The following is a 23,574-nucleotide window of genomic DNA, read 5'->3' on the forward strand; positions in this document are numbered from 1 at the left end:
TGGGGGCCTCCATTGTGTCTTTAGTTTCACTGTTACAGGTTTAAACACTGACACACTCTGAAGGGCACCTGATAGGAACTTTGATCCTGTCACACATTTTTGCCTGGCCTCCTAGGCATTCTTTTGAATTATGGGAAGAAGCCTTCATGACCCCCTAACTCTTAAATTCTACATATCTGAAAAATTAACATCACATGGATGACTCCAAGGTCTTTTACCACATCTAGAAAGTAGCCTGACCCCTTTGGATCATGAATGAAGCAGCTTCTGAGTGCCTGGATGGCTGAATTTTTGGGAAATACTTACTTAGGCATCTCTAAGTGAAGAGAGCTTTCTGGAGGGCCATTTTCAAAATGAAGTGCTTCAAATGAGTCTGCCTTTTTACATCCTTGAGACTATGAAGGGTAAGATCTGGCCAATTCCTGAGATGCTTCCAAACCATCTTTCCTACTGTCATGATGCAAAATATTTTATGTGCCTTTAATGTTAATTTTCTCAGCAACTGTACTCTCCAAATTTTTAAGTGCTTTTTTCTCGGTAAAACTTCAAACTCTTCACATATTTTGTTTTCTTTTTTTTTTTTTTTTGTGCTTCAGATTTTCATTGTAAATCTGGCTAAAAGTAGTCAGGAGCATCTATGCCACACCTTCAGCATTGAGTTGCCTTAAATTTTTCTCTAGATCAATTAGTCTACCATGTTTAACTTCAGTCAACAGAAAGTCTAAGGACTTAGGCAAAACATAGATAACTTTTTTGCCAAAAAGAAACATACATAGTCTCCAGTATAGTTTCTTATTTCCATGTCAAACTTCCTGAGCCTAACCTTTATTATCTCCATTACTGTCACTATTCTGCTCTCTTAGGCTCTGATCAGAATCAACCATCAAGCTTTCCTTAAAATAACTAAGGGTTTTTAAACTCACTTCTCCAAGCTTCTTCAAATTTCTCTTGAAAACAGGTTGAAAGGGATTCGGATTACATGGTCAAGTACAATGAGGGCAATGAACCTACTCTCAGTACTATTTTCCTGTATTAGTCACCTTTTTGTCACTGGGACAATATAACTAACATATAAATATTAAAGAAGGAGAGGTTTATTTTGGCTTAGGGTTAGGTCCATAGTTAGCTGGCTCCAAACAGAAATGACATGATGGAAGGGCATGATGGGAGAAAGCTGCTCAACCCATAGCAGCCAGAGAGCAGAGAGAGAAGGGAGGAGCTAAGGATATACTCTTCCAAGCCATGTCCCAGTGACCTTCCTCCTCCAAATAAGCCCCACCTCTGAACATGAGACTTAGGGAATGTTTTAGATCAAAACCATAACACTGCCCACCAAAGTCTACTCTACTCTGGTTTACCTCCAGACCAGACCACCCAAGGGGCTATTAATAAAACACAATGTAGGATATGTATTGACTCCTCTAAAAAGGGTTTTTCCAAAGTTGCTACTTACAATCTTCAAATAGTAATAGTAAAGTCCCTTCCATCTAAGGGGATTAAAACCATGGTAACTGTCTCTTTCTTCTCAGGCCTCCTTTTTTACTTTTAATATGACCTTTCCCATCTGTGTTACCAACCCCAAAAATGACCATTTCAACTCAGTCAGTTCATTTGACTCCTTACCTTGCAAGCTTCAGTCCAACTTTAGAGCTGAGGCCTGCTATTATCCATTTCTTCTCTATCATCTTGCCTCCAAAGTGGGATCCTCTGTCTCAACAGAACTTCTGTGAGTACTTAAGCTTTACAACATCACTGTCTTGGTAAGGCTTCTTAGCCTAAAACCTCTTCTCACAATAAATAAAAAAATTCTGTTCTGGGTTCCAAAGACAATTAGACTTCTGGACCCTCTGCTGGAGACCATGGTGAGTCCACTGTTTTATTCTTGACAGATCCAACAGTCTAGGCATTTATATCTGGGATCCTTCCAGAAACCTCCTCTGGAAGGTAGTTGTCCCCTCTGAGCCATGTTTATCTTGAAGTAGAGTATCAATTCTTTGTAAACAATTTGGGAAAAATACAGCAAAATCTCAGAGAAGGCCAAGCATGAGTTGACAAAATCAGAAAATAAACAGGCTCTGTCTAGTTATTTTGTAGGGGGGCTTACCTGGCTTTCCCGTATCTGTGACCATTATTTATCATTTTTTATTATATCTGTTTGTATCTTTTACTCTAAAAGTACTTATAAAGCTTATCTCTTCTTGTCTAAATGGTGGTAAGCTATAAATGATGTTCCCTCAGGGATTCCAAATTCTCAATCAAAACTTTGAAATTCTTTATCAACCTGATCAACGCTGATCAACCATCTTGACTGTGCAAATAACACCTTGTGCATAAACTCTTTCCTGGCCCTAAGATATACTACTGTAGACAGAAAAATAAGGAGTGGAACCCAGAAAATAATGCCCTACCCAGTTAGAAGCAGTTACACATCATGAAAGATTTCAGAGTCAAACTCCTTTAAAGGAGAATATTAGAACAGGCAGTTAACTAGAAATGAGCTGGATCTGAAAAACTGGCAGTATGGCCCTGAATGGAAATTCTGCAAGAAGGCATGTTCTAGATTTTCTGGAATTGCAATCTCCAGGGTTTTTTGTTTTTGTTTTGTTTTGTTTTGTTTTTTTTTTTTTTTTTTTTTTTTTTAAAGAACAGTGTATCGAACAGCTGAAGGTTCAGTGCTCCTGCTGCAGTGCCCTAACTTGTGTGGCAGTGACTTATCAAGCCCTCTGAAATCCTGCCAATTCGAACCACTGGAAACACAGTCACACTGAGGTTGGGGGTCGATGAGCCAAACACAGAGCTGAGCTAGCTGGGAACCTGCATCGCCCTGTGGTGAGCAAGGGAATAAAACCATTCTACATAGGAAGGGATTCCAACGGATGACATTCTGGGACTGGGCAGGACTGGCAAGAACAAGGGGCAGCAGTGACTTCAGTCAGTAGTTCCCTTCCTGAACAAGGTTGGTGGAGTGAGTTTGGCCTGGGTCACACGACCTGGCTGAGGCCCAATAGGTTATCCGAAATCAATTCCCTATGGCGGCAGTGCACACTAACACAGTGAAGCCCTCAGCAGGTTGACTGACCTGGAGGTGAGGGTCCAGCATACACTGCCCCTGTCTGCAACTCACTAGCATACTGCAGTGGGAAGGGTCACCTAGCCAGTGTGCTTCAGAAGAATTGTAAGCAACAAAGAAAGAAACTAAGGCCTCTTGGAAGAAACAAAAAAGATGGAAAGAGGAAGCCATAAGAAAAAGTCCCCAGGTCCCAACCCTGAGAACATTGACCCAGGATAGGTTAATACAAAAGAGAATGAGGACAGCAAACATGCAATAACACAACTGACACCTGTGGACATAAAGAGATACATTTGGGACCTCATAGACAAGTTCAAAATGGAAATTCTTAGCCAAGTAAAGCAAGATATAAGAAGATTAATAAAAGAGATGCTAAGCACCCCTCAAGAAGACACAGACAGGAGAATGGAGGAACTCAAACAATGGAGAGAATTATTTGATGAATAATATAAAGAAAATATAGAATACATGAAGCAGATTCAAAGAGATTACCAGGAAATTAAAATCTCTATGGAAAGGTGGCAAAACTGTTTGAAGGAAACTAAGGATAGATTATCCAAACTGGAGGACAGGTTTGCAATGTGGGATTATGAAAGGAAAAACTTTTTAAAAATAACAAGAAAGCAAGCAGTAACAATACAAAGGCTAGAAGATGACAAGAGGATCTTAACTTGAAACTAAAGAATGTGAATGAAGAAGCAGGGGTACAAACAAAGGAACTACAAATGCTATTCACAGAAATAATTAAGGAAAACTTCTCAAACATAGGAAAAGGAAATGATATTCAGATGTATGTGGCATATAGAACTCTAGCTGCCTAAAACCAAAACAGAGCTACACCCAGGCATACAATAATCAAGATCCCAGAAATTCAATATAAGAACAGAATATTGAAAGCTGTTAGAGACAAGAAACAGACAACCTATAAAGGAAGGCCCATCAGAATAACAGCAGACTTCTCAACACAGACCATCAAGTCAAGAAGAACCTGGAGCGAAATATTCCAAGCCCTAAAAGAAAATAATCTCCATCCCAGATTGATATACCCTAAAAAACTGTCTCTAGAAATTAATGGAGCAACAAGATGCTTCCAAGACAAAGAGGAACTTGGGAAATTTGCAACCACCAATCCATCTCTACAGAGAATACTACAGGGCATTCTAGAGAGTGACAAAAGTACTAGGATTCCAGGAACAGTGGCCTCAATGAATGGAGCAGAAAACAGAATGAAGAAGACAAGCAGACAACTAATGGCAAAAAAAAGAGCATAACAGAAAAGAGGCAGAGAAAGTTGCTTATAATCTTTAACATAGTTGGCCTTGATACACTAAATTAAAAAAAAAAAAAGAACCACATGTGGAGTAGATCAGGAGTTAGGGTCCACCAAGATGCCATTTATAGGAAATATAATCAACATGAAAAAGAGTACATGGACTGAAAATCAAATATGAGAAAACAGTGCTCTATGTGACAGAGAACCAGAGTAATAGGGGCAACTACACAAGTATTTGTGGATAGGTTGGAAAGACAGATTTTAATAGGTAAAGGAATACAATTAGAGATCAAGTCCAGGAGAGAGAAGGTTCAGAATCACTTAGGTAAATAGCAGGTTGCCCCACCCCAATTTAAAACCAAGGGTCTTGGTGAGATCCAAAAATGCACAGGGTACACTGAGAGAGAGTCTTAAAAAAGATGGCAGAAGATATTGTTAATAGTGTATCAGGATTTAAAACCCACATTACTCGCACCACTCTGCTTAGATAGATTTTATTTTGTTCCAGTTTGTCTACTTGCATTAGATTTGAGGGCACAGACAGTTATATCCCCAAAACATCAGGATATAGCAATTAATCATCTTTAATTTCCTACTAACTTAATCTGGAGCCCTGTATGACTTATACTGTTTTATTATGACTGATCTTAGTTAAATCTGGTTTGTTTGATTGCTGTTTGGTATTGACAGATTTTATTCAAAACTGATATGGTTGACAGTGTGAAGTCCGAGAGTATAGGCAACTACACTGAAGATGACAAGACTCACTATGATACACATTCCAGTTTGATTAATGTTTTTGAAGTTTCATACTACGTACACAGTTGTGTTTTTATTAATACTGTTATATACTGATATATTCAATTACACGATGTCTGTTGATATAGCCAATTTTATTGAAGATAACGAGACAAGACAGGAACTATGGTAGAACTCCTTGTACAATGGTCTTTTATGTCTTTTTATTTCATGTATTTATAGGAATATGTTTTGTTTTTTCTAGCTCTGTTTTGTTTCTCCCTCTAATACAGAAAGGATAGAAAAACATGTTAAGACTCATGCATGTGTAGAACCTACAGTTTATGAGAACTGATCTTATGACACATGATGAACAAATACTTTGAAGAAAAAGAGACACTAAAGTACACAGTGCTGATCCTCCAGTGTCATAATGTGAAACCCAGCAATAGTATTATTCTTTGTTCAGAGTGGTATTAGCCTGCCTGGTTTTGTTCATTCTCAACATAATTGAAGATATGTATAACTGCATGTATGTTTAAGTGTATAGGATTGATTAACATATTTCTCAGGTTTTGTTGGATAGTTGAACAGCTCCACTTTAGTATCTTGAATAACTATTTGTAAGAGGATAATCTGTAATAATCATCTCATGATTTCTTACTGGTTTTTTTGAAATTATGTATTATTTCTACCCATTTTGTTTTGTTTAGTCTCTCTTTAAATAAAATTTTTAAAAAAAGACACTACAGTACCCAGTGCTGATTCCGGAGTGTCATGATGTGAACTCCAGCAATACTATTATTCTTTGTTCAGAGTGATTTTAACCTGCTTTAGTTTGTTTAATCTCAACATAAATGAAGATATGGATAACTGCATGTATGTTTAAGTGTATAGGATTGATAACCATATTATTTGGTTTTTTTTGGATAGTTTAACAGAACTGTTTGCAGTCTCGCTGTTTGAATTTTCATTTCATATGTTTCATTTTTGTATCTTGAACAACTATTTGTAAGAGGACAATATGTAAACATCAAGTAGTGATTTCTTACTGTTTTTCTTTGAATGTATGTATTATTGCTACCCATTTTCTGTTGTGTTTCTTTCTTTAAATAAAATTTAAAAAATAAAGAAGAGTGCATTGTAATCTCTTACAAATTCCCTTCCTTCTTTGTCTTAAACCTTTTGATTCTATACTCACAAATAGGGATACAGACCCCAAACTGAACTGTGGTGACCCTGCCTTCTCAATTAAGCCTTGTTTACATGCATTTGCATTATGATTTTGAAGTTCAGTGGATTTTGATCACAATGCTGGTTCTGACTAAATCCATATAAATTCTATACCTCCTATTTTCATGAGAGTGGAGACTGTTAGCTAATTGGAAGAAAATTCATCAGTGACATACATCATATTTTAAAGCTCCCTAAGGAAACCCATCCTAGACCTCAGGGTAGATGCCTGCTTTAATCCTCCCTGCTTGCCACTCTCTCAAGCCCGGTCTTGTCTCTAATAAAGCTAGCTTGTTGGCCAGTAAAATGCTTGTTAAAACTTTCTGACTCCCAGTTCTATCTGTGGATCTCCCCACAAATCTTGGGAATCCAAGAGCTGAGACCCACATGTGCAGCATCCTGCCCGACCTAATCCCAGTTTTCCTATAATAAGATTTCTACTTGAAGTGGAAGCACTCTGACAGAGAAGGTAAGACTGGCCCATCAACAAAAAGAAGGCAGGAGCTTTTAAGCAGCTGTAGTAAAGTCTAATTGATAATTATCTCAGTTCTGGTTTTGGAAGATGATTCCAGCAGAGGTCTTTATCATTTAGTTTACTTAATGAGATGAGCCTTTCTGTCTGGGGCAGTCACGTTTCTGTGGAGGCTCTGCTGGAATCCAAGGGAACTGTAGGTTTAGGAAAGTTTAGGATTTCTGGGTTTTCATTCGTAGTTCAATGTCCCTTTAAATCTCTTATCTTGGTGTTCTCAGCAATGAAGAAGGAAGAGCCATTAAATAAATTGAGAGCCAATCAACTTTGTATTGATAGCTTCTGGGGACAGCTGCTGTGTTAACTGACTGGATTAGCACAGTTCTGGTTGTGGCTGAATAGATTTACTGAAGAGGAACAGCCCACTCTGAGTGTGAATGGCACCAACCAATAGGCTTGTAACCTGAAGGAGATACAAAGGGGAAGGAAGAAAAGAGTTTCCCCTAGGTTTCTTTGGAAGAGCGCCAGGCTTTGCTATCACCTTGGGATGTCATCTCCTGCTTCCAGTGCAGAGGCTTCAGCCTTCCAGCTCAGATTTGTCAGCCTTCCAGTGTAGATATTTGGGTTTCCAACAGTGCTCTTCAGTGAGCTCCACGTCTTCAAATTTTAACTGGATGTTTTGGCTATCTAGCATCCAGATAGCCATTTTGCATTCTTCCACACCTCCCTCCGGAAGTGTAAGCCTCTTTGTACAATATACTATATCATACTGTATTATATGATATTACTGTATTAAATGTTACTGGAGTCCTGACTGATACACTTTCAGACAGGTACTCTCTAAGCAATTAGTATGCCTGTACGCAGATGAGCAGGGATCTGACCCAAAGTGACTGATATGCAAACGAAGTTCTAGCTTCATTCTGAAGGCCCAAATGAAGTCAGGTTTTTGTTATGTAGCAAAAATAGTTTTTACGACCCTGACTGCCTCAGAGGAAAGCATAAATCCTGCTTTTATGGAGTTACAGGTTCAAGGCCCAGGGGTTTGTCTTCAGTTCCTATGGAGGTTTCTGACTGTGGCAGAAGAGATTTGTCTGCATCTTCTACTGAGGCACCATAGTCCCTTCCAGCTCTGCCTGGCACTGGCCCTGCAGGAGGCGCCCTGTCTTACTCTTTGTTCATGTTTCCCTTCTTCTCAGTGAACACAGCTCAAGGCTGTCCTAAGGACCTTCCTGTTGCACTCAGTTCTGGAAGCAATAGCTCCTTTGGGATGCTGAAGATTTCTCAGCTTAGCATCATTGAGTTGAAGCGTGAAGTTTCTAGAGACATTTCCTTAGTTATTCTTGCATCTTTACAAGAGTGTATCTTGAAAATTCAATCATTCACATGGCTCTGGCTGGTGGGACTGAAGATGAAATGGGAAATATTAATTTTCTTTCTCTCCTCTCTCTCATTCTGTGATATTTGATGGTAAGCGAGGTAATGAGGGAATGAGGTATCTGATAGTAAGTCCTGAAATATGGGAATGTCTGATAAATTCGATTTAAGGTTTGGGTCTTTGTCATAATTCAGGGCCAATACAAAATGAAATTTTCTCTCAATCCTCTATCATAACTTTCTCAGTACATGGATGTAGTTTGGAAAAAAATGTTCAGTTTAGTTTACCAGTTATCTCAAAATACATAGGCATCTGGGACACCAAGGCATAATTACTCAGGGTTCCTTGACTTCTGAAGAGGAAAAAGGGAAAGAAAATGATTGCTTCAAGACAAAAAGAGTCATAAAGAAAAAGCAGAAAGATAAGCAGAACTGAGGAAGAGAGAGGGGGTAGGAAGAGGTAAGCAGTGTATCAACATTAAAAGCTTGATCTAGAATGCTTTGGAACTGATAACTTTTTGCTTTTTAAATTTGAATTTGGTTAATTTGATTTTGGTTACTTGGAGCAAAAAAGATTCCTGTCTTGTGTTTTGAAGAAGGTTAATGTGAACCAATACATCATCATTTTACTAATATAAGTTGGGTACATAAGGTTTTGTCTGAATTTAGATACTTCAGAGAGTAAAAGGGGGGTACCGTTATCTTGAGGAAACATGCTAGGGGGAGACTTTTTCCTGGGTATTTTAGTGGAAACAAGGGATTCTGGATCTGAAAAGCTGCCTCGATGTGTGACTGCTACATTACAAACAGCATCCAGGTGCATTTGCTCTGTGACTGTCCTTCAAGCCTCTCACCCTTCCAGTCCTTTTCACGCAATACAGCCAGTAAACAAAAGCTCACAGGAAGCAAAAATTTATTGGAAAGGTAGCAATTAAACTCTTTGAAATTACTGAAACTATGAGTATACTGTATTGTGTAGGGCTGTTCCTTAAAGTCTTGTACGCAATTGTTCCTATTTAATGAGAAAATGTAGGTGGCAGTACACTTTATGGGTATTTTCCTTCAAGGTCTTTTGTTCTTTAAATTCTTGGCAGTGTGGGGCAGGGGTTGAATGTTTGATATGCGTTAGCTATGACAAATACTGAGATAAGTCAATGTATGAAGAGCAAAGATTTATTTTGGGTCACAATTTTGAAGGTTTCAGCCATGATTGGCTGGCTATGTCGCTTTGGGCCTGTTGTGAAGCAGCACACCGTAGGGGTGTCTGGTCGAGCAAGACCATTCACCACATGGCCGGGAGTGGAAGACAAAAAGAGGAAGGGGCATCGCACTGTGCCCCTGATGGGCACTGCCTCGGACCACTCAAGTCTCCCACTAGACCTCATTACCTCCCAATAGCACCGTGTTCAGGGGTCATTTAAGATTCAAATTATAGCAATATACATAGGTTAAAAATAACAACAACAATAAAAAACAAAACAAAACAAAACAAAAAAACCTTTGTGTTTGTGACTGTCTTCCTTGTTGCTGGAGCACAATACCCAATACCTACAATTTAGAGGAGAGATTTTGGCTCACATTTTAGAAGGTGTAGTCCTTGCTTGGTTGGCTGGCTCTAAGGTAGGATGGCATGGCAGAGGGGCACAGTGAAGGAGAGCTCTTTACAGTATGGTGGATAGGAGGCAGAGACCTAAGAAAGGAGGTAGAACTTTCCAGGCCCTGCCCCCAAAGTCTTACCTCCTAATAGCAGGCCAGCTGTAAGTCCTCATAAGCCAAAAATCTTCCAAAGGTACCCACCTTTGAGTACATCAAGGCATATCCAGATATGAACTATACATAGCCATATAAAATCATATATATATGTATATATATATCCAGATATAAGCCATTTATATCTCTAGATATAAAGCATTTATATATCCAGATAAATGCCATAACAGCAATACAACACAAAACAATACTTTGGCTGAATATTTTGATTTTTATTACTTTTATCTCCTACAGAAGCTATAGCAGTTATGACAACAGTAATTAGTCTCTCAGTTCTCTAATTCTGTTGAATAAGTTTGGGAGCAGCAGCAGACTAAAGGAGAGTAAACTGACCTGTTTTTTTGATGATAGCAGCAATAGTCAAGACTATTATTGAGAATTCAGATTAAAGGGAAGAGATTTTGTGATACTCATTCTATTTCTTCAGTTGCTGACCTGAAACCCACTTTTACCCTGTAAAATTTCTCCCATGGCACAAGGAACCAAGTATCTATCTGCAGCAGTCACTGTGTGGGGAGAGATGGTGATGGTCGTCTAAAATATTTACAACAGCCTCCACATTCATTCTCAGGACAAAAATCAGGTCAGAAAAATCTATTGAATAAGACATAAAGATGACTAGTTTTATCTTCTAATTAAAATATTAATTTTCTTTGAAAAGTGGAGCTGAATTCTCAATTCAGATGAAATTTCTAGGTGATACAGAGAACTTAAATACATTCAAATAATCTAGTAACTATTCTGTGAAATTGGCAAGTGAAGGTGACTCATTTTAAAAAATTTAACCAATCAATTCATAGGAAATGAAAGCGACAACTAGGAATTTGAATTTTTGAATTACATTGAAAAATTCCAAATATGTCTACCATAAGGGAAGCTAAGAAAGAGCTAAAAGGGGGCACACATATCACAAGGAGATTTAATAAGGAGGTCTAGTGTCAGGGTTAGAATAATTAGAAATGGGCCTTGAGGGTTCAGTGTTTTTTTTTTTTTTTCCCCCAGAGGAAGGAAAAGGACATTTCAAAAATAATCAAAAACTTAGGGAAGGTAAGTTTGGGACAGGTTTCAGGAATGTGGCTGGTGTGGACTGTAAGGTAAAACAGGAAGTCAGAAAAGCAACGCTGTAGAGAAAAATCACACCATTATTCTCCTTAATATCACTGCTAAACTCTCTCTACACACACACACACACACACACACACACACACACACACACACAAACAAAAACAAACAAACAAACAAAAAAACCACAAATTATACTCCAGGCAAATACTCTGGAGTTGGTGGGTCACCATCTGATAGTCTTTACATTACTAAATTTATCTTTGTACTTAAATTCATGTTAAAAATTGTGACTTTCAGGGTCATGAAAATTTTTACTGTCTCACTTCATGTTTGCAATCCTTCACAGTTGTGGATAGCAGAACACTACAACATTCTGACATCATCACTAAGGTGGTGATAACCAGGAATCTGAAATTTTGTAGGGTTTTTCTTTCGTTTGTCTTTGACGTAGAATTCTTTGGAGGATTCTGAGCAAAGGAATAATTTCAGAAGGAGATATCTAGCAGCAATGTATGGGGGAAACTAGAGACGTGACAGATAACACCAGAATTGAATCCTAAGGTTTATAAGTTTCCTAGTTGAAATACACTTTAAAATTTCTCCCCCTCCCGCCAGTGTGGACATGGATCCACTTTAACAATTTCTCCCCCTTCCGCCAGTGTGCACGTGGAAGCCTTTCAAATGAGAGCAGACAGTGGAAGTTTTTTCTTTCCTTTTCAGAATCTACCCTTCAATAGAATGATCTGTGTGGTCTGGAATGGAGCAACCCAGGAAACTTCGCATCCAAATGCTAAGATGGCTTCAGCACCTAGAAATTCTGTATATTGATAATAATGACAGTATTACCAATCTGATGTCTAATACTTTTACTTCCCAGCAGCATAATACCACTTTGGTCAGGTTGAACCACTGCACAGTTTTGCAGTTCATTCATAAAAGTAATGGAAACAATTGGAAAGACATGATGGACATGCAATGATGAAAAATGGTACAACTGCTCAATCCTTCCCCGTAAGTATGAAATGTCCTTGGTTCATCTCCACACTGTGTATTTATTGGAAGCCCTTACAGTAGGGATTTTCTTTCCTTTTTTTTTTAGCACCAAATAGACACAGTGACTAACAATAAATAATTCTGAAAACTCACTGAAATATTTACATATCAGAAATTTTCTAAACTGTTTTTTCCACATCCCTCACTTAAGTATGCTTCATGAGTAAGCTATAACATGAGATTGAGTTCTATTTCCAGTTTTGTCACTGATGTGACATAATAGTTTTCTAATATTTTTTGTATGTTACTTTATAATTTCAAAGTATTTTTATATACAGTGACTCATTTATCATAATGACTTACTCATTCTCATGGAGTAATGTCCCTCAAAGCCACGGAAAACAAGCAGGCATGTGAGCTCTTACATCAGACTGCATGTATTCAAATCTCAATTACAACTGCTAGCTGTGTGGTCTTGGACAAGTAACATAACATAGCTGTGCTTTAATTTTCTTGTGTATAAAATGGAACCTACTGTATAGGGTTTTAGAAGGGAGTCAATGAGATTGTCTATGAAAGCATTAAGCATAGTACCTACAACACAGTAAGAGCTAGATACATGTTATGAACAAATTATTACATAGCAATCTCATTGGATTTTAATTGTGCTTTATGAATATAATGAGCAGCAGTTTTGAGTGGTGTGTATAGAAAAGTGAAGGGGTTTTTCATGATTTCCATGGGGTGAAGAATTTTATTTCTCCCAGGAGGTATGAATGGGACCCAGTGAACAGTAAACTCTATTTATGGCTAGAGTTTAGTGTGGAGAAGACTTTCATGATAAACTCCACGATAGTACTCTTAAACCTTCTTTCTCATTGCATTTCCAGATCCTAACATGTACCAGACACACTAGAAATTTTTGTTAAATGGATAAATATGTGATAATGTTTGAGTGGCTATATTAATTTTTTAGCTTAAGTAAATTCTGGGAATCAAACATATAAATAATAATCCTTAAAAGGAGGTTTAGCAATGGTGAATCCATGTGATTATGGATCCTTTGAGAAATGTTAATAAATATTTAGTGGGGACACAAATCTTATGGTGGATGTGACTCTTCTTCCATTTTAAAATCTAAAATACAATGTTTAAAAATTTAGAAATGGAGTTCCACTTTCAGATAATTCTTGCCAAATAATTCAAAGTGTTTTCAGAGAGAAACAGATGTAATTTTACTCATCATCATTTGAATTCCTAAACATGTTTCATATTAAAAGGAACATTTAAACATTCTTGAAATTTTTGAAGTAATTTGACTCCAAATTCATATATCTAAGAAGTATGAAGAGTCAATTCTGATTCAATATTTAGAAATTATAGTGCCAATTGATACAATAGTAAGCATGTGAAATTATTGGAAGGAAAATGCATTTCTTTATCCTATTTAATTATTTATTCAACAAGTACTCATTGAGTACCTGTATCATGCTGGGTAACCAACATGGTGGTCACAGCCCCCATCTTTTTTTTTTTTTTTTTTTTTTTTTGTAGTGGTACCAGGGGTTGAACTCACAACCTTGTACTTGCCAGGCAGGCGCTTATGCCACTGAGCTAAATTCCCAGCCACAACCCCTTTTGTCTCTTAGAGCTTGTAGCCTAGAGAGGGGTAAGAGCAATAAGACTGTTTCATGTTTTGGAATATCTTTCTCTGTACTGGCCTCCATGAATCTTCAAAACCTTGATCTCTATTTTATAATGTTGTCTAATGCTGGTCTTAAAGGCTGTGTGTAAGCACAACTATCTAAAAGATGAATTTATCAGGCATTATTCACACATTCACAATATCTATAGATGTTTAAAGTAATGTACATAAAATATCCTATATTTTGGAGTCCTATATGTACAGCTGAATAAACTGAAATGAGATAAGCTCACAGTTGGGAGCTGCATTTGTAAATTGGTATAATCCATCTCTAGCAAAGATAATCTTCATAGATAACCTCAGATCCTTAAAAAGCCCCTGAATGATACACTTTGCATTTCGATCTCTGCATTGTCTTAAAAGAGAGTGGTAGTGTAGATAACTAGAGAATTCCCTATTGATTACATGACCGAGGAAGCACAAAAGTCTGTTTTTCTTTCCAAAGTCAATTGCAATTTAAACTCATTATCTCCCTGCAGATGTTCTATTCCATATGGCAACAGAATCACAATGTAAATGCAACAATGAAGAGGTCCAGGAATTCTATTACTGAGCTATGCTTTGCATATCTGCCTTTAAAATCATATCAGAAAAAAGTTTAGACCAATCTGTTCCACTGTCCACCAGCTTAATCAAGAGAAAGAACTAAAATTCACCAAAATCCTTGATGAGCAGTCACATTGATTTTTCCTCCTTTTAATACCTAATTTGTTTATTATATTCAGGATTGAGTTTCAAAAAGGAGCAGTCTTTTTTCTTTAATATGACTTAGGGTATGTCAGTGGCTCTAATGTGATTGTTAACAATAAAGAGCACAAGCACAGATTATAATTTTTCCTTTTGATTTTTGTGAAACATAAGAGAACCAGAAATGGTTTCTTTAAGTTTAGGATGGTTATTTTTGATTAAAAATTTAGGGGAAGGTTTACATTTTAACACACTCAATTTTAGTCATTTGTATAGAAGACCATTCTGACATATAATCTTAGATTCCATAGGTATGACAGATTGCCCTTTCACTTTGACAAACAACCTGGCAAACACTGACCAGCACTAAACATTATATAGCAGAAGCATAAAAATACAAAACTTCCAGAAAGCAGAAAGTTAACATATCTGCTCATTTGATAGTTGCTTCTGTAATACTATGATATCAATACTGATGTGAAACCATGTAAGTTCATACTAACTGAACATTTAACAGCTAAACAAACATACTTACCTTAAGCTCCAAATGAACACAATGTACTAAAATGTGTCGATGACCATTTTGTTACAAGGGTGCAATGATTTCCTTTGATGAGAATCTTTGTGGCACTGCCTGAATATGTCTAATATCTCTTTGATAAATAACTAAAATATATGTTTTATTAAAGTTTTCTTATAAAAATGAGAACTATTAAACTGAGTAATACTCATTGGTCTCCATTTATGCCCTATGACATGCTTGTCTCTTTTATAAACCTATTTTACATAACATTCAGGGTCCTCACTGCCCCTACCCACAACTCCACTTCTCTAGTAAAATGTGATTATGTCTCAAGGGCGGGAACTGTCATCACAGTAAGACACTGATTCACTCCCCAGTTCCCCTGCTGTTTGTTGCCTGTAAGTGGTACACTAAGAGTGAAAACTTAGTATTGATAACCGTATCACACGACAGGGCATAGTCACTCTGAGTAGCTCATTGGTTTTTTTAAATTCTCAAAAAGGGTCTCAACTCTGTTTCATAAATTTCCATTCTGGGGCAGACTATCTGAAACATCAAATTACACAGCTGCAAATCAATAGTTGCATTTGAGAAAGGGAATTTTCAAATATGTGCCTCTGTTTAGTTTGCTTAATTGGTCAATTTTTTTTTCTCAAATACATTTTTGTGCTTTAGGTGTTCAAGTACCCACTTATGATTCTTTCTTATTAGTTCCATAAATGAAAATCAGATTAAGTGCCTAAAATTTACTGTAAGTAAAAAATTATTTTTTCTATACATGGCTCTAACAGATCTTTCCAAAGATATTTTCTTCTCTATTTACTTATAAGAATATGTAAAATAAAGTAAGTGCCTTTTCCTTCTAGAGGAAAACATCTGTTATTCACAAAATTGATTCCACTGGCTTGCATATGAGTATTTTTGAAATTAAATATATATATGTGTTTTATAGAGCTCAAAACTTTGAAATGTCAAATAAAAATCTAACGACAGCATGTCAGTGTATATAGAAAGAGTTTAGAGTTCTCCATAGTGTATCAATGAAAAATACAAAACTTAAGAAAAATTGAGAGAAGGGAGAATATATATATATATATGTATATATGATCAGTTCGTGAAGATAGGTCCTTTGCTACTATTCTCTTACCAGAGGCATAACTTTTGGTAAGACTTGTAAGTTATAACAAATGTACTCCAATAATATATGTTTTGGGGGAATAAATATATATTATATTCTGTTAGGGTTTAAAGTAATAGATGTAAGCAATTTTTAAATTAAAAAATACAGCACTAAGTTCCCACCCTTGCTTCTAATAAACTACATGTTGAGCTGAAAGTGTCCCATTTTGTTAATGCATAAAAATTCATGAAAACAGAAAATAAGAAGCCAACTGTTTCTAGAACCCGAAAAGAGTACATGGATGCTGAATTTTCGATGCACTGGAATTCCAATTCAGGCGACTCAGCAACAGGGGCGGTGGAAGAGGTCAGAGGGAGGGCAATGGCAGGTTTCTCCCAGGGGCAGCAACCATGGACTGATGCCTCTTGAACTTAACCTAAGGAGGGGTTTGTTATTCTCTGGAAAAGCCACAGACAAAAGACTGACTTAAGCCTGGCCCCGGTGATCTTTGAAAGTCACAGACTTTGTTCTTCTTGTCCTGTTTCAGGCTGCAGACTTGGAAGGTTCTCCCTCTACCCACTGGGAATTCCCACTGCAGTGGGTGGAAGGTCTGTGTGTGAGACGAGCGCATGAGCAGGGGTGCGGGCCCAGAAAAAGAGGTGTCGCGTTGCCTTGGTAAAGAACTTATACACCATGTGTTCACAGCTTCTTGACAGGTATAATTATTGGTTCTGTCTTTTTCTATGTGCTGGGATTCTGAGCACGTTTTCAAATTTGTGACTATCGGATGTTTGATCAAGTAGCTCTTCCTCAAGGGCCTGAAAAGAGGAAGAACAGTGAAATCGGTGATTAGTATTCATTTATCAAGTACAATATGCTAAAAATATCAACAGAGCATGTTCTATGTGAGAATAGCAAAGATTATTTCGGGCACTACCATTCATGCATAATCTTTCACATATAAAAAAATCATCTGATGTTTATAAAGGGAGTGATTATCAAACAAAGCTAGGAAAGCCATAGTTATTCCCCAAAATAAAATAAAAAAACACCAGTTTGGAAATATTTCAAATAGATCATTTCTTTTCACCATTTCCAGATGCCTTCTCTTCATGAAAGCAAAACCCAATGTTATAATTCTCAGGACACCTAGTAATGTTTTATTTCAGTGAATGCCTAAACCCACACACAAAAATAAGTTTTAACAAAATTGTTCTGTTTGTCCGCACTAACCCTCCAGCTACTTGATCATACAAGAAGAAGCATGATCTCAATAGGTCTATCTTTATAAAATAAATTAAATAAAAACGTAGTGACTTTTCAACAAAGAAAGCACCAGATAGAACAGACTCATTGCGGATTTCTACCAAAAACTTAAGGAAGAAATTATAAAAATTCTCTACTACCTCCTTATGAAGATAAAAGCAGGGGAATTATTCTGAACTCATTCTATATGGCCAGAGTTGCTCTACAAACAACCAGATAAATGCAAGACAAGAAATCCACAGACCAACATGTTCCACAAAGATAAGTAAGAATTCTCAACAAAATATTAACAAATCCAATTCAATAAAGTATGAGAAGCTTAATCACCTCAATGCCCATCCGGAAGGGATAGATTAACTGTTGTATAAACTATGTGTGAAACTCTACATAATTATTTCAAATGTAGATCTCAACTTGCTAGTATAAATCACATTGTTTATTTATCCAGTTTTAATAATCGAGTTCATATTTGGTATATGAAGCAACAGTTCATATAAAACAGCTTCTCTCTCTTTTCCTATCTCAATTTTACACTGCACTGGCAGAAAGGATAATGACGCAAACAATTCAATTAGTCTCTAAGAGCAGGGAAAGAAAATGAGCAAGAAAATGAATTTCTCCCCTAGCTGCCTCAACTCCGGTGAGACACTGTGGCACTTATTCCAAGACAATAATTTTTCAAAGTTTTACTTTAATTGACAATAATTACATGTATTTATGGGGCACAGTGTGTTTTGATATATGTTTATACTGTGAGATCATTAAATAGGATAATTAACAAATCCATAGCTACACATACTTACATGTTTTTGTGTGGTGAGAATATTGAAAACCTACTCTGTAGCAATTTTGAAATATATAAAGCATCACTACCTATTATAGTCATCATTCTGTAAACAGATCACTAGAGTTGATTCCTCTTGCCTGAGTGAAATTTTGTTCCCTTTGATGAGCTGTAATCATCCGCTCCTTCTCCAGTCTCTGATAACCACCATTCTACTCTCTACTTCTTTGTCTTGCTTGGACTTTTTTTGAGATCGGGTCTCACCACATAATAGTTCAGGCTGTGCTTAGCTCACTATGTAGCCCAGGCTGGCCTTGAACTCACGACCCTCCCACCTGTGCCTCCAGGGATTACAGGTTTGTGCCCCCACGCCTGACTTTTGTGAGTTCAACTTGTTCAGATTCCTCATATAAATGAGAACACGAAGCATTTTTCTTTCTGTTCTGCCTTATTATTTTACACTGCACACTGTCTTCTGGATTCATTTTCTTTTCATGTGAAAGAATTTCCTCCTTTTAGGGAAAAATACTATTCTCTTGAGTATAAATATACCACGTGTCCTTTACTTATTCACCTGGTGACAGACACCTATGTTAGCTTCTGTAAATAATACTTCAGTACTTATGAAAGTGCACATGTTTATGTGGCATGTTATTTCCAATACCTGGAATTGGGATTGAATTCAAAATTATCTGAGGAACCTCCATATTGTTTTTCATAATGGCTGCATTGGTTAACATTTCCAATAGTGCGCAAATATCCTCTTTACACTCTTTCCAACATTTCCTATTTTTGTCTTTAACAGATAGTCTATGAGGTATGAATTGATAGATCTTGATATGATTTTGATTTCATTTCCCCAATAATTAGTCATAAGAATTTTTTTTTCTTGAATCTGTTAGATATTTGTCTTGTTTTGAAAAAAAAAAGTTTGTTTAGTTCTTTGGTCATTTTTTCACTCAGTTGTTTTGTGCTATTGAATTGTTTGAGTTCTTTACATGTTTTGGACATTGGCTCCCATCAGATATATGGATTGCAAATATTTTCTTTAAATCCATGCCACTTCATTTTATATTTTCATTACAATGTAGATGCTTTTAAGTTTGATGAAATCCACTTGTTCATTTTTACATTTGTTCTCTGTGCTGTTGAGGATTTGTCTAAGAAATCTCTGCTTTCTTTCCTGAGCTTGTAGATACCAAGTTTTCCCTCACAGCATTGACTAAAGACGCTCACTCTTCTAGATTGTGTGTTCTTTACACTTTTGTTGAAAATTAATTGATTCTAGATGAGTATTAATTTCTGAGTTCTCTATCCCATACCACTGTTGATGTCTGTTTTTATGCAACTCTTATAGATTTTGATTATCATAGCTGTGTAAGAGATTTTGAGGTCAAGTAGTATGACATTTCCAGCTTTATTCTTTTGCTCAAGGTTTCCTAATTATTCAAAATCATGTGGCTCCACATAAATTTTAGCATTTTTTTTCTATTTTCATGAAAGATGATATTGGAATATAAGGGTTGTATTGAATCCTACAGAACTGCTAAAGAAATAAATTTAGAGTAACTTTCTATTATACCAGTAGAAAACAAATAACAGCTATGATGATAAAAGTCTTAAGAATGGGGTAATGTTTTGTAGGTTATTGTGAGGGTGACTGAAGTCCCATAATACATCTATGAGATTCCAATATGAGGCATTCACCCGTACATGTAAGCAACTCCTCTGTTCCTTTAAAGAGACAATGTGTCAGAGTGGTGAACAGCAAGAGGCTATGGTGCCTGTGTTTCTGGATCTGCATGCTGGCCCTGTCACCTGCTAACTGTGAAATTCTGCAAACATTTTAAGAACTGCATGTCTCAATTTTCTAGTTTAAAAAAAAGAATAAAAATAATATCTAATCTTCATAAGACTATCAGGAAGATTAAGTACTTAGAACAGTTCTTGGCACACTTTAATTATGTAAAAAGCATTAGTCAGCTATGAGATTATTCTATGTCCAGCTTTCTGTCTGGGGACTCTGTATGCCTTAGATTAACTTTGTTGGAGTCACCCTGCCCTCTGGGACCTGGTTCCACCAATGACTGGGCAGTGGTTTCAGTAAGGACTCCCTTGATCCTATCATCAGAATTACAGCTATGCTAGGGATAATAGAAAACAGAATAGCTTCACAGCAGACAAAAGAAATGGGGTTCTGAAGAGCAGGAGGAGGCAGGGGAGCCACTGACAAATGTCAGCTGCTTTGTATATCTGTAACCGTTTAACCTGGTTTTGAATGTAGCAAATTCTTCTCCCTACTTGCAGCAATAGAGGTCAGGACATTTACTGTCTTGCTTTTTTGGGGTTATTGATGTTTAATCAGTAATAAGCCTCCCTTTTGTTTTTATATATTGGGAATCAGAGTGACACATGAATGTACACATGAAATCACATTTTAAAACTGAGATGCTGATACATGTAATACTGTTTCTCAAAATAAGTGGATGGAATAACATGAAAAAATCCATGCTTGTATTCTCTGTTTAGATTTCTGTCATGTAATTGTATAGTACTCATATTTTTTATATTTTGGAAAATACACTCTATTCTTAATTATCAAACTTAGAAATCAGGGGAAAAGACAGCTTTTTTAAACTTGAAGAAATTTCTTTTCTTTTTTTGTACCAGGGATCAAACTCATGATCTCAAGCTTGGCAGGCAGGAGCTTGTACCACTGAGCTAAATCTCCAGCCCTTGAAGAAATTTAAAAGTAAGCATAAAACACAAATTCTCAACATATGACTTGCATTCAACCTATTTCTACATTTTATCCCAATTTACCATTGGTTGTTACTCATAATTTATGTTATCTCAGATAAAATATGTTATTTCTGATTTTGATATTTTAAAGTATTGCTTTCACTTGATGAAAAAAAAAGATAATATTTGGCAAGTATTTTGCTTCAAGTGGCTTTGGTTGACAGGTCAAATTTAAAACCCAATTTAAGGCCTGTTGCAATTTAAGTAGTTCTAATAAACTACTTAATAAACATTAAAAAAAAACCCTGTCATAGGAGATAGCAACTATAACAAATCCCCCTCAAAAATGAATTAATTAAAAATTAAATATGAGCTAATGCAGGTCTGTTTAACAGAATTCACCAAAAAATCCATGGATAAAATGACATGGTGTATTTTATTTGTACTTGAAATGGTCACTGCACTTGCATTTCAAAGGGTCATGATCGTGTGTATTCTAAATACTGTCCTGATAGGCCTAATTACAAATTTCATATTCATATGAATAGAATTTTACCATGGCCTGTGCAAAAAAAAAAGAACAAAGGAAAACACAATTTATAGAAGTCTTTTGATAAAAATGTTAAGTCTAAGGAAATAATAGGAAATTTTGAGGTGATTTAATGAATACTGATGGAGCAGAGAAATGAAATGGAATATATGGCCCAGAAAATATTTCTGACTGAATCATAAACTTTCAAATATGATTACATAAGCGCACACTGAAAGTTCTTAGTAAAACCTCAGAAATCTGAAGGACAAAATATGTATTTTGAAACACTTCTGAACAATTCTACTCAGGATCAGTATTTTAGATTAATTAAGGGAACTGTTTTAAATCTAATGATCAAAATGGAACAATAGTAATATTGTTAGAAAGTGTGCTGGTATGTGATGAAAATAATGGATTGTCATTATTATCCAAAAGGCCTCTGATAAGATTCTGAAAGCATGAATAGTTAACAGAAGAGAAGGCTTATGAACAAATGAGTTGTCTGTGTCCGCTCAGAGCACTCCTTCTCGACTACACCATCCTCATCTGAGTCACAGGATCAGTTGCTCAGACTGACATTAATCTTCTCAGAAGACATTAACCTTCTAGTTGGTCCTTGGTTCCACTCGTACCCAGCAATAACCCACTCTTTCAGTAGCTACAATGAACTACTCATTCATAAATCAGATCTTGCTATTCTTTTGCCTAAGAATGTTTCGTATGTTCCACTGCAATAAAACCTAATTTCCTTTCAGGGATTGTAAAGCTACCTGAGACCTGATCCATCACCTATCTCATTGTCCTTCTATTTCTTTTCCTATTCATTAGTCTTTAGCTATCCAGATTTTCTTTCTTTCCTTCAAACAACATGTATCTCATGCACTACTGCATTGCTATTTCCTGCTCTTACTCTTTGTGTGGCTTCTCCTTACCATTCAGTTTAACATTCTTTAAATATTACTTTCTTTGAGTGGTCTTGCCTGACAACTCAGTCTAAAGTCACAAGCTAGCTAGTCTCTATCTGCACTGCTATTTTAATTCTGCAAACAACTGCTCTCAGGAAGGTATCTGGTACTTACATTTCTGTTTCACTAATTATCTCCTCAAACAGTCTGTAGGCATCATGACAGCAAGCACTTTGCTTTGCTCCTGCCATTTCTGCAGCTCAGTGAATAGTGGCTGGCTCATAACAGTGCCAACTAAATATGTGTTGTTCAATAAATAAACTTTTTAATTGGAACATAATTTCAGATAAAGATAAAAATATAGCACATAGAATAAAACTAACTGGTTACGAAAGACAGAACATTGAATCTCTAGGAGTGCCAGAAGAGTCATCCCACCCCCTTTGTTTTCACTTCCAACGTGGCCTCTTTTTTCCACCAGTGTCACAAAACATGGAAAGTTTCACGATGTATTTAATGGTTCTGGTTGCGCTCATAGAAAGATGATACGAATGACTTAAAAATCATCATCACACATTACTATTTTGCCAAAAAGCAACTGGGCCTCATCTCAAATACACACTTGCAGACATCACAGTGTAAAATTACTTAATGATATGAACTCTCTTTTCCACAGAATAGCAAGGAAAGTTTATATCACTTTAGAGCATCTGATTTTGGCAGAGTATACCTGGTAGAATAAAAAAAAAATACTTCTGTGCTACCTGTAAGTTTGGTTATGAGGAATCCACTGACACTATTGCAGCTTCAGATTGTTTTTCCAAGAACACAGGATTTTACTGGTGGCTACCTTGAAAGATTATTCAGAGGATTTGGGAAAATGTCTTGAAGGCCTAGCTCATGCTATAGGCACTTCAAATATGGTGCTTTTTACTATTAATAGTTTTTATTCAATTTTCTTGGAAACACAAAGCAAATCTTGATTTAGTATTCTTTGTCACACAGTAGAATTTAGAAGATGGATGGAGGGAATTTAAGACATATTTTAAGTGAGTAGCTAAAGGAACCTCAAGGTCTCTTAGATTATAAACATTGGTAGGTCTCTACTGCATTCTTTCAGAGAGAGGAGAGTTTTAATAAATTGTATCTTAGAATTCTAAGAGAGATTTGTGCAAGTCTAGCACTATAAGGTTAAGCAGTTTGTGCACTGTGTAAAGGCCACAGGCCAATTCATGATTGCTGATAAGGATCCAGTTCACACTGTGGACTGTGTGGACACATGTGGATATGGGTAAATATTAAGGCTGTATTTTCCCAATTTG

General features: G+C 36.5%; 1 protein-coding gene across 3 annotated transcripts in view; it reads right to left on the reverse strand.

Annotated features, from left to right (window-relative positions):
• Positions 1-11,846: 11,846 nt before the first annotated feature.
• Lin7a (lin-7 homolog A, crumbs cell polarity complex component) overlaps positions 11,847-23,574 on the reverse strand; it is a 140,670-nt gene continuing 128,942 nt past the window's right edge. For all 3 annotated transcript variants that reach the window (XM_063255202.1, XM_063255203.1, XM_013159513.2), the window contains exon 6: positions 11,847-16,841. The gene's annotated coding sequence lies outside the window, so the exon portion shown is untranslated. The remainder of the gene's footprint in view (positions 16,842-23,574) is intronic.

This window comes from Cavia porcellus, unplaced genomic scaffold (genome assembly GCF_034190915.1).
Source record: "Cavia porcellus strain 051 isolate PalLab524CR breed Dunkin Hartley unplaced genomic scaffold, mCavPor4.1 scaffold_8, whole genome shotgun sequence".
In the NCBI taxonomy this organism is placed as follows: Eukaryota; Metazoa; Chordata; class Mammalia; order Rodentia; family Caviidae; genus Cavia; species Cavia porcellus.